This window comes from Arachis ipaensis, chromosome B7 (assembly GCF_059453495.1).
Source record: "Arachis ipaensis isolate K30076 ecotype BB chromosome B7, ASM5945349v1, whole genome shotgun sequence".
In the NCBI taxonomy this organism is placed as follows: Eukaryota; Viridiplantae; Streptophyta; class Magnoliopsida; order Fabales; family Fabaceae; genus Arachis; species Arachis ipaensis.
In genome coordinates, this window is record NC_142442.1 from 34,210,996 (window position 1) to 34,223,411 (window position 12,416).

At 35.1% G+C, this 12,416-nt stretch overlaps 1 non-coding gene across 1 annotated transcript; it reads left to right on the top strand.

Annotated features, from left to right (window-relative positions):
• The first annotated feature begins 711 nt into the window (after positions 1 to 711).
• Positions 712 to 819, top strand: LOC148550801 (small nucleolar RNA R71). The gene has a single exon (XR_015892790.1). It is a non-coding gene; the product is annotated as a small nucleolar RNA R71 (small nucleolar RNA).
• The last annotated feature ends 11,597 nt before the right edge of the window (positions 820 to 12,416 follow it).

Below are 12,416 nucleotides of genomic sequence, written 5' to 3' on the forward strand. Positions count from 1 at the left end.
GCTTGGGAGAGTACTAGGAGGGATTTCAGTGATTCTTTTACTCAGCTGGCCCACTTGTGCTTCCAAATTTCTAATGGAGGACCTTGTTTCATTCATGAAACTCACAGTGGCCTTAGATAGATCAGAGACTAAGTTTGCTAAATTAGAGGTATTTTGTTCAGAGTTCTCTGTCTGTTGCTGAGTGGATGATGGAAAAGGTTTACTATTGTTAAACCTGTTTCTTCCACCATTATTAAAGCCTTGTTGAGGCTTTTGTTGATCCTTCTATGAGAGGTTTGGGTGATTTCTCCATGAGGGGTTATAGGTGTTTCCATATGGTTCACCCATGTAATTCACCTCTGCTATTGCAGGGTTCTCAGGATCATAAGCTTCTTCTTCAGAAGATGCCTCTTGAGTACTGTTGGATGCAGCTTGCATTCCATTCAGACTCTGAGAAATCATATTGACTTGCTGAGTCAATATTTTATTCTGAGCCAATATGGTATTCAGAGTATCAATTTCAAGAACTCCCTTCTTCTGAGGCGTCCCATTACCCACAGGATTCCTCTCAGAAGTGTACATGAACTGGTTATTAGCAACCATGTCAATGAGTTCTTGAACTTCTACAGGTGTTTTCTTTAGGTGAATGGATCCACCTGCAGAAGTATCCAATGACATCTTAGCTAATTCAGACAGACCATCATAGAATATATCCAGGATGGTCCATTCTGAAAGCATGTCAGAAGGACACTTTTTGGTCAGTTCCTTGTATCTTTCCCAAGCTTCATAGAGGGATTCACCTTCTTTCTGTCTGAAGGTTTGAACATCCACTCTAAGCTTACTCAGCTTTTGAGGAGGAAAGAACTTGGCTAAGAAAGCCTTGACCAGCTTATCCCAAGAGTTCAGGCTATCTTTAGGTTGAGAATCCAACCATATTCTACCTCTGTCTCTCACAGCAAAAGAAAAAGTATGAGCCTGTAGACTTCAGGATCTACTCCATTAGTCTTAACAGTGTCACAGATCTGCAAGAATTCAGTTAAGAACTGAAAAGGATCTTCAGATGGAAGTCCATGAAACTTGCAGTTTTGTTGCATCAGAGAAACTAGTTGAGGTTTAAGCTCAAAATTGTTTGCTCCAATGGCTGGGATTGAGATGCTTCTTCCATGTAAATTGGAATTAGGTGCAGTAAAGTCACCAAGCATCCTCTTTGTATTATTATTATTTTCGGCTGCCATCTCCTCTTCCTGTTCAAAAATTTCTGTAAGGTTATCTCTGGATTGTTGTATTTTAGCTTCTCTTAGTTTCCTCTTCAGAGTCATTTCAGGTTTAGGGTCTGCTTCAACAAGAATGTTCTTGTCCTTGCTCCTGCTCATATGAAAAAGAGGGAACAGAAAAATAATAATAGTAGGGATCCTTTTTGCCCAGGTATAGAGGTTCCCCTTTGTGAGTAGAAGAAGAAAAGAATGTAATGTAAAGAATAGAACAAGAGAAAATTCGAACACAGATGGGAGAGGGGGTTCAAATTTGGGTGAGATGAAGTGTTAGTAGATGAATAAATAAATAGAAGGAGATGAGAGAGAAAGAGGATTTTCGAAAATAAAATTTTGAAAAGTGGTTAGTGATTTTCGAAAATTAGGAATGAAATCAAATTAAAATTAAAAATTGAAACAATTAGTTAATTAAAAAGAAATTTTGAAAAAGAGGGAAGAGATTTTCGAAAACTAGAGAGAGAGTTAGTTAGGTAGTTTTAAAAAAGATAAGAAACAAACAAAAAGTCAATTAGTTAGTTGAAAAAGATTTAAAAATCAATTTTGAAAAGATAAGAAGATAAGAAGTTAGAAAAGATATTTGAAAATCAAATTTTTGAAAAAGATAAGATTTTTAAAAAAAAGATATGATAGAAAGATATGATTAGAATTAGTTTTGAAAAAGATTTGATTTTTAAAATCATAATTAATGACTTGACTCACAAGAAATCACAAGATATGATTCTAGAACTTAAAGTTTGAATCTTTCTTAACAAGCAAGTAACAAACTTGAAATTTTTGAATCAAAACATTAATTAATGAGAATATTTTCGAAAATTATAAGATAAAATTAAGAAAAGATTTTTGAAAAATATTTTTAAAATTTTCAAAAATAAATAAGAAAAATGAAAAAGATTTTATTTTTGAAAAAGATTTTGAAAAAGATAAGATTTTTAAATTGAAAATTTGATTTGACTCATAAGAAACAACTAGATTTTAAAAAAATTTTTGAAAAAGTCAATCCAAATTTTCGAAATTTTAAGAGAGAAAAAAGGAAAGATATTTTTTTTTATTTTTTTTAATTTTTAATGATGAAAGAGAAAAACATGAAAAAGACTCAATGCATGAAAGTTATGGATCAAAACAATGAATGCATGCAAGAATGCTATGAATGTCAAGATGAACACCAAGAACACTTTGAATATCATGATGAACATCAAGAACATGTTTTTGAAAAATTTTCAATGCAAAGAAAACATGCAAGACACCAAACTTAGAAATCTTTCATGTTCAGACACTATGAATGCAAAAATGCATATGAAAAACAAGAAAAGACACGAAACAAGAAAATATGAAGATCAAACAAGAAGACTGGCCAAGAACAACTTGAAGATCATGAAGAACACTATGAATGCATGAATTTTCAAAAAATGCATAAATTTTTTAGAAAAAAATGCAATTGACACTAAACTTAAAAATTGACTCAAGACTCAAACAAGAAACACAAAATATTTTTTATTTTTATGATTTTATAAATTTTTTTGGATTTTTCGAAAGTTAATTTGAAAAAGAAAAATAAGGATTCCAAAAAATTTAAGAAGAATTCCAGGAATCTTTCAATATTAGCCCAAAGCTCCAATCAAAGGGTTGGACATGGCTTAATAGCCAGTCAGCTTTAGGATATAAATCAGGCATGCAACAGCTGATATTCAAATTAACTTGCCTCTATGCTGATGGTTGGAAGCCCCTATCCAAAAGAATTAGACATGGCTTTGCAGCCAGCTAGGCTTCACATGCTTCATGAAACTCTAGAATTCATTCTTAAAAATTCTGAAGAAAAAACTATATATATATATATATTTTGAAAATATTTTTTGGGAAAAACGAAAAAGAGGAAAGTATTTTTGAAAAATTTTTTGAAAACTTTTTGAAAATAAAATAAGAAGAAAATTACCCAATCTGAGCAACAAGATGAACCGTCAGTTGTCCAAACTCGATCAATCCCCGGCAACGGCGCCAAAAACTTGGTAATGCGAAATTGTTACTCTAAGGTTGTAAAATTTGTTGTTCGTTCTCTCCCTGGCAATGGCTCCAAGAACTGGTGCACAATACCATGGTCCAGACATAACTTCACAACTTTGCACAACTAACCAGCAAGTGCAATGGGTCGTCCAAGTAGTAAAACCTTACATGAGTAAGGGTCGATCCCACGGAGATTATCGGTATGAAGCAAGCTATGGTCACCTTGTAAATCTCAGTCAGGCGGATATCAAATGGTTATGGAGTTTTTGAATAATAATAAATAAATAGAAAATAAAGATAGAAATACTTATGTATATCATTGGTGAGAATTTCAGATAAGCGTATAGAGATGCTTTCGTTCCTCTGACTCTCTGCTTTTCCGCTGTCTTCATCCAATCAGTCTTACTCCTTTCCATGGCAAGCTTTCTGTAAGGGCATTGCCGTTGTCAATGGCTACATCCCATCCTCTCTGTGAAAATGGTTCAAATGCTCTGTCACGGCATGGCTAATCATCTGGAGGTTCTCGATCATGCTGGAATAGGATTCACCCTCCTTCTGCGTCTGTCACTACGCCCAGCACTCGCGAGTTTGAAGTTCGTCACAGCCATCCCTTCCCAGATCCTACTCGAAATACCACAGACAATGTTTAGACTTTTCGGATCTCAGGAATGACCATCCATGGGTTCTAACTTATACCACGAAGATACTAATAACTCGGACTCGGTCCCCTGTATTAGATATCTAAGAGATACTCATTCTAGCTTGGTTGCAGGTAGAACGGAAGTGTTTGTCAGGCACATGTTCATAAGTGAGAATGATGATGAGCGTCACATAATCATCACATTCATCATGTTCTTGGGTGCGAATGGATATCTTAGAATCGGAATAAGTTGAATTGAATAGAAAACAGTAGTACTTTGCATTAATTCATGAGGAACAGCAGAGCTCCACACCTTAATCTATGGAGTGTAGAAACTCTACCGTTGAAAATACATAAGTGAAAGGTTCAGGCATGGCCGAGAGGCCAGCCCCCAAAACGTGATTACAGGATCAAAAATACAATCCAAGATGATCCGAAGATCCAAATACAATAGTAAAAAGTCCTATTTATACTAAACTAGTTACTAGGGTTTACAGAAGTAAGTAATTGATGCATAAATCCACTTCCGGGGCCCACTTGGTGTGTGCTTCGGCTGAGCTTGAAGTTTACACGTGGAGAGGTCATTCTTGGAGTTGAACGCCAGTTTGTAACGTGTTTCTGGCGTTCAACTCTGGCTTGTGACGTGTTTCTGGCGTTTAACTCCAGACTGCAGCGTAGAACTGGCGTTCAACGCCCTTTTGCGTCGTCTAAACTCGACCAAAGTATGGACTATTATATATTTCTGGAAAGCCCTGGATGTCTACTTTCCAACGCAATTGGAAGCGTGCCATTTTGAGTTCTGTAGCTCCAGAAAATTTACTTTGAGTGCAGGGAGGTCAGAATCCAACAGCATCAGCAGTCCTTCTTCAACCTCTGAATCTGATTTTTGCTCAAGTCCCTCAATTTCAGCCAGAAAATACCTGAAATCACAGAAAAACACACAAACTCATAGTAAAGTCCAGAAATATGAATTTAACATAAAAACTAATAAAAACATCCCTAAAAGTAACTAGATCCTACTAAAAACAATGCCAAAAAGCGTATGAATTATCCGCTCATCAGCTTTATGAGTCCATCATTAAATACCATTGACAGTAAATAAAGAAGTAATAATCCTTCACCATGCAACAGTTGAACAATATCCCACAAATGACCAAGCATGGGATTGAATGGACCACTCTACTGAGTACTCACAAGCAACCCATTCGTCTGTGACCTTTGACTCCCTCACATGTGACTCGGTACAAAAGATTACTCGCACCAAATTGGACAGCGACCTACTCCACTTCTCTTTTTTCATGTGTATAACTGTGTATTATTGTTATAATGATTTGTGTATTTGAATTTGATCATTACTCTGATAGTTTTCTTGTATATTATATATTTTCTTCTCTACCTTATTTTATCCAATGATACATATTATCAGCAACATATTGTTGTTTAAAAAAAATGATGTTGTAATACATATACTTACGCCGGAAAGGTATCCCTGTTCGGCTGCAAGCTGTGCCTGGGCCATTGCCTCAACTGCTTGGAGCCTATTTCGATTTTAACTTATTCGCTTTCCAGTGTCATTATTTCTTGAGTTAAGGGATACTTGTAAACACATTTGACCTTTACCAATGATGTTTCATTGCTCGATGTAGTTGGGCCATCAACCGAAACTAGAACTAGAAAGTCCCTCTCTTCATCAGCATATAGGTCTCCAACATTAATAAAACCTTTGCATCGATCGGCCCCGACACGGCTTGGGTAGCTCCCTGCCTTAAGGGAAGAAAGACTAAGATTTGGATGTATAAGCATTCCTCCACTGCATTGAGCAAAAGCGTCTTATAACACAGCTTCAGTCTCGATGAAAGAAAATGTACCACCAGACATCTCCGAAATTGAGGGCATTGATGAAGCATCATGGTCTGTGCCAAATCCAAAAGCATGCACGGGAATTTGAAAGCCTGAATGGTCACAGCCACTGAGAGAAGTACGCAAAAGCAACTGGTAATTTGGTTGAGATTGGTTAGTTCCAGGGCTATTGACGGTGTAATTATCTTGTCCATCAGATAGAATAATACTAGCAACTGGATTCTTCTCTTTTCGGTCTTCTATTATCTTAGCACCTTTTCTTAACCCCTCGGGAATATTAGTGCCCCCATTTGCAACCAAAGAATTAACAACTAGCAAAGCCTGTTGCCGCCCGGAATCCATCATCCTCGACAATTGAAAGAGACGGCAGGTTGTGGAAGAGAAAGCAATAATGGAAAGCCGGTCATTAGAGCCAAGGTTCTATAAAACAAATCCCATAGCTCTTTTCAGTAGTGCCATCATGGTTGTAGCCATGCTTCCTCGAAGTGATTGGCTCAAACAACTTTTATGGATAGATTTCTTTGGATCAAAGTTTTCTGTCCTTACGGTTTATAATGGCTTTGGGTTCCTCCTCATAAGATAATTGTTCCATCAAACTAAACGATTTGTGGCCTAATCACATGAGATGGATCTAAAATGTATTTACAAAACATGAAAATATGAAAAATTGGGTGAATCTTAAACAATTCCGGGGGTAAAGCTAATCGGTCTGCTACTGCACCTACCCTATCCAAAGATTTCAAATATGCCAACATATCGAGGGTTACGCTTTTTTCTTTTACCGAACTTGATAACACCTTTTAGAAAGACATACCCTCTTATAGAAAATTTTAAAGCACACCTCCTACGTCTTTCTTTAATCATCCACTAACTTTATCTAGAGATTCTTGTACTAAATTAAGACTTAATATTTTCACCTCACAAATCTTAAACAATCGATCTAAGCTCTAGATCGTCGTACGTATAAAGCTTCAAAAGGTGCTATTTGTATGCTCGCTTGATAGTCGTTGTTGTAAGAAAATTCTATTAAAGACAAGTACTTACTCCAACTTCCACCAAAGACTAATATGTAGGCTCGTAACATGTCTTTAAGAATGTGGATAGTTCTTTTTGACTGTCCAACTGTCTGAGGATGGAAGGTCGTGCTAAGATTGAGTCGACTTCCTAAAGTCTCATGAAAAATTTTCCAAAAGTGAGAAGTGAATTGTGCCCCTCGGTCAGAGATGATGGATAGAGGAGTTCCATGAAGCTTAACTATCTCATCAACATATAATTGAGTGTATTGATGAGCTGTAAACTTACTAGAAAAAATGTACTGGCTTGGTCATTCGATCTACTATGATTCATATTGAGTCAAAACCTTTGATGGTACGAGGTAGTCTTGTCACAAAATCTATGGTGTTTTTTTTCTACATTCATTCTGGTATCTCAATTTATTGGAGTAAACCTGCAAACTTTTGATGTTCATCTTTGACTTGTTGGCACACTAAGCATCGCTATATAAAGTCACCAATGTCCCCTTTCATGCCTTCCCACTAGAACAGCTTTCGCAAATATTGATACATCTTAGTGGAACTAGGATGTATAGATAGAATAGCGAGAGTTATGACCTTCCTCTAAGATTATTTTGCTAAGATTTTCAACATTTGTTACACACAATTATTTACCCAATTTCACTAGGTAACCAAGAGGGAGTTCAACCAACTCCTGCCAACTCTTATTAGACTGGACCCTAAAGCTCATCAAACAAAAAAAACACCCCAAATTATCCCAGTTTACCCTAATTCAAATTTGTCCCTCGCATTTCTACCTAGTCATTCTTCACCACCGCTGTACATTTCCATCCCCCTCCCCCATTGCTAAACCTCCCTACCATAGAAATGTGCTGCTAACCTCCTTTCGACGCCATTTCTGTCTACTTGAAGAATGCTGCCCAGTGCCGGCTCCGTTCGAACCTGCGACGTCGCACCACCACCACCATCATTTTGCCAAGACGCGTGCAGTCCGCCACTGCCCTCACGACGCGCCGACGCTTTTCCCTATCTTCCATTGCAGGCTGCTACTCCTCCTCCACTCCATTGTTCCCCAACAAGTTAGTAGATGCTTAAGGTTTTATTTAATAGATGATTCTCTGAACTGTCCTAGGGTTTATAAACTAGGATTAGTGGTTCAATTGAGGTGTTTTTTAATTTTTACTGAATAACTGGACGTTCCTATTTTTAATGAAGTTTACATGTTTGCCTTGCTGATTTGAACTGATTTTTCCATGGTACTTGTTCTGCCTGCATTGTTGATTAATTTTTAAAAGGTTATTAAAAGGTGCTTCCTTCTCTAATGTGTTACTGACTTCATGTAATAGACATTGGTTTGTCTTCTGTTGGACCTTTCCTTTTACGGATGTGTCCTCTTTTAAAAATTGCTTAAATATGTCTTTAATTAATGTGTCTTTTGTTGGATGTATTTTTAATGGAGGTGTCTTCTGTTTTAAGTTCATTTTCATGCACTTTTTCATGGTTTAGATTATACATAAAGTTGTGAGTAACTGAATTTAATTGGTTTATCTCAATATTCCAAGTTTTTTGTTTGATTAATGGATGTTGCTATTGAATGATTTTATGTTTTGTTGTTGTTGTACCTTGTACTTAGTTGATACTTCCATGGTGGTTTAAGAGTTTCTAAAAAAGGAGAACTTGAGACTTAGATTATTTTTTTGTCAAATTAGTCTTGGTTTAAAATTTATTGATTTATAGGCTTTGAATGGTTTGAATTATGTAAAAATATTTGAAGTTGCTCTTGTTGAATTTTTTTTAACTGTGTGTAGTTGAAATGTGATTAATGGATAAGCTAAATTTTTAGAACTACATGTGGGTGGTTGTTTTTTGAGCTGTGATTCTATTTTAATTTAGTATTAATTGGAGTCTTTTGTTAGATGTGTCTTTAATGGAGGTGTCTTCTGTTTAAAGATCATTTTTATGCATTTTTCCATGGTTCAGATTATACATGACTGTCAGTAACTGAATTCAATTAGTTTTGTTCAATGTTCCAAGTTTTTAGTTTGATTAATAGATGTTACTATTGAATAATTTTATGTCTTATTGTTGTTGTACCTTGTACTTAGTTGATGCTTCCATGTAGTTTGGGAGACTTAGATTATTTGTTTGATGAATTAGTCTTTGTTTAAAATTTATTGATTTATAGGATTTGAATGGTTTGAATGTTTGAAGTTGCTCTTGGTATGGACATTATGCTCCTCTTGTTGAGTTTTTTTTTAACTGTACGTGTACTTAAAATGTGATCAATGGATAAACTAATTTTTCATAACTATATGTGGATGGTAATTTTGTGAGCTGTGATTCTATTTTAATTTAGTATTAATTGGATTTTTTGCTTTTTTTTAAACACTTATTTAAAATTTATATGGATGTGTCTTTAAAATATGTGTCTTCTATTTAAAATTTATATGGATGTGTCTTTTATTTAAAATTTGTTTGGATGTGTTTGTAATGCATGTGTCTTTTATTGGATGTGTCTTTAATGAATATGTCTTCTATTTAAAACTTGCTTGAATATGTCTTTAATGGATGTGTCTTCTGATTAGAACTTAGATATTGCTTTTTGAGACTTGTGGACTTTCTTTTGGTTCAGACCTGGATTTTTCTTCTTTGTTGGACTTATTAGTGTGTGTCTCTATTGAAACTCTAGTGGAATTTCTTTCTGGTGTGGATGTGTCTTCTCTATTAGGACATTGGTGTATTTTTTTGTATTTGTTAAACACTTGCACTATTGCAGCTTTGTCATCATTTTTTGTTCTTGTGTGTTTATAGGGGAAGTATTCTCAATGTTGATGCTTTGTGCGACCATTTGACATGGAAGACGTTGTTCGTGAATATGCCGAAGTATCTTCACAAGAAGCAGCAGATAGTCTAGCCAACTCCGTGGTTTTTCATCGCAAATGCATGTTTAAGAATTTACATCGCTGATCACTATGTCAAATGCATCTTTCCTCTTTTGAAGCTTTTTTAGAGCCTCAGTTGCCAAACAACATGTAGTCACTAAAAAATAAGAGATCGGATTCAGAGTAGCATATATAAGATATGCTTGTTTTATTTGCAGTAAAAGTCACTTATATAAACACATAGCAGCAACAAGAAATTGTAACTATTCTAAAACAAAAAAGAAAAGGAAAGGAAACATCATCCCTTATCATATTAACAATCGGACCCTAATAATATCAACAAACCATAGTAATGATATTATGAGTAAAAGAAACAGTTAGTAGTTACCTTGGTAAGAGCACTTCTTGAGCATCTTTTCAAGGATCTTAAGCCATGTTGGGTCATCATCAACAATCAGAACTCTCATCCAAAGGCTATTTTCGGATGTTGTCTTCTTCTTCTTCTTGTATATTTTTTACTTTGCAAATGTACAATAATAAGAAAAATTCAAAATCTTTAACAAAAAATATCCAAAACACAAAAAAAAAAACATTCAAAACTTGCGAAATAGAAACATTCAGAATATATAAAAAAAACATACAAAACAATAGAAGAAGACACATCTGAAACCTCAAAAAATGAAAATCCACAGCTTCAGGGAGTTAGATTACAAACATAATCAGTGCATTATAAAATGAAGTTTAAGCTAGAAATATTCTTGTTTAAGCAACAACATTCATAAGTTTCTTAGACAAACTTTGTTCTTCAGTAGGTGATACAAGTTGAAATCTTTACTGACTAGTCAAAATTTTAATTTATCCACAAAATAAGTCATGACTTTCAATGAGTAAAAAAAATGGCTCTACTTCTTATTATTCCATGAACACACACAATAGACCGAAATTTCTAAATTGCAAAATCAAAATCCTACTTATAAGATAGACAATCATTAGAAATTTGGAATTTTCCTTACATTAGATTGGAACACCCTCTTCTATCTTTTCTTTAAATATTTAATATCAAATAAAATAACAAGAAAAGAAATTCTTCAATGTCGTTGAGATAGAATTTACCTGAAAAAACATAGCTTCTCCATGGTTGCATTGACTGCAGCGAGCTGCCTTGGTGCGTGGAAGAGTTGGGACTGCAGCCAGTAAAAACAATTTCAAAATTCAAACACCAAACACATGTGGATTCACATATAACACCAACAAAAATTTCAAACATAGCGAATAACATACTTGATCCTCCAAAATTCAAACACCATACACATGTACTTGGACAAATTAGAAATTTGGAGAGGGAGATTGAACCATTGAGTGACTGATAAACCACTATTGTACGGTTTATTTTGTATTGAATTGAGCGAGTTTTATCCATTATTCTCACACTTATGCATATAAATTGCGTGTTTTATATTTTCCTTCCTAATTTTGTGATAGTTGAAAACATGTTTCCTAGGCCTTTAAATTGTCAATTTTAATTACCCTTTATTACCATTCGATGTCGTGATCTATGCGTCAAGTGTTTTCAGGCTTTATAGGGCAAGAATGGCTTAGAGGATGGAAAGGAAACATGCAAAAGTGGAAGGAACGTGAGAAAATGAAGTTTTGAGAAGCTAGCAGCGACGCGTACACGTGACTGGCGCGGAAGGCGAGCGAAGCGTACGCGTGATTGACACGTACGCGTGACAAGGATTTTTGCCAAGCGACGCGTACGCGTGACATACGCCACGTGCAGAAATTGTAGAAAGCGCTGGGGGTGATTTTTGGGTTCCATTTGGGCCCAGTTCCAAGCCTGAGAACACAAAATAGAGGCTGCAGAGTAGGGGAATCATTCACACATTCATTCATACAATTTTCATACACATAATTGGAGGTGTTAGATGTAATTTTCTAGAGAGAGAGAGGCTCTCTCCTCTCTCTAGGGTTTAGGATTCTTAGGTTTAGCTATTTTCAATTTTAGATTTCTACTCTATTTCAATTTAGTTTCTCTTCTACTTTTATTTGTCTTAGCATTTTAGTCTATTTAATTCCCTTGTTGATTACTTTATGTTGCAAATTTAGTTTATAAATTCTCATGATAGATTTGATTTTCCATTTAATGCAATTTGAGGTATTTTATATTTATTGCTTCTTCTATTATTTGTTAGTCATTGATGTTTGCAATTGGTAGTTTAGATCTAATATTCCTTGTTAATTTTCTATGCTTTTATGTTATGCCTTCCAAGTGTTTGATAGAATGCTTGATTGGATTTTAGTGTAGATTTCTCTCCTCTTGGCTTTGGTTGAGTAATTGGAGACTCTTGAGTTATCAAACTCCTTTGTTGATTGATAATTGAAGGTTGCTAGTTGATTTGGATCCCTCTAAAGCTAGTCTTTCCTTAAGGATTTGACTAGAACTTGAGGAATCAAATTGATTCATCCACGTGACTTTCCTTCGTAGTTAGAGGTTAACTAAGTGGGAGCAATGGACAATTGATGTCACAATTGATAAGGATAACTAGGATAGGACGTCTAGTTCTCATACCTTGCCAAGAGATTTTCTAGTTATTAATTTACTTTCTTGCCATTTTATTTCCTTGTTCCTTATTTCAAAAACCCAAAAAGATACAATCTCATAACCAATTATAAGTAACACACCTCCCTGCAATTCCTTGAGAGACGACCCGAGTTTAAATACATCAGTTTAATTTTATTGGGTTTGTTTTAGTGACAACCAAATTTTTGTATG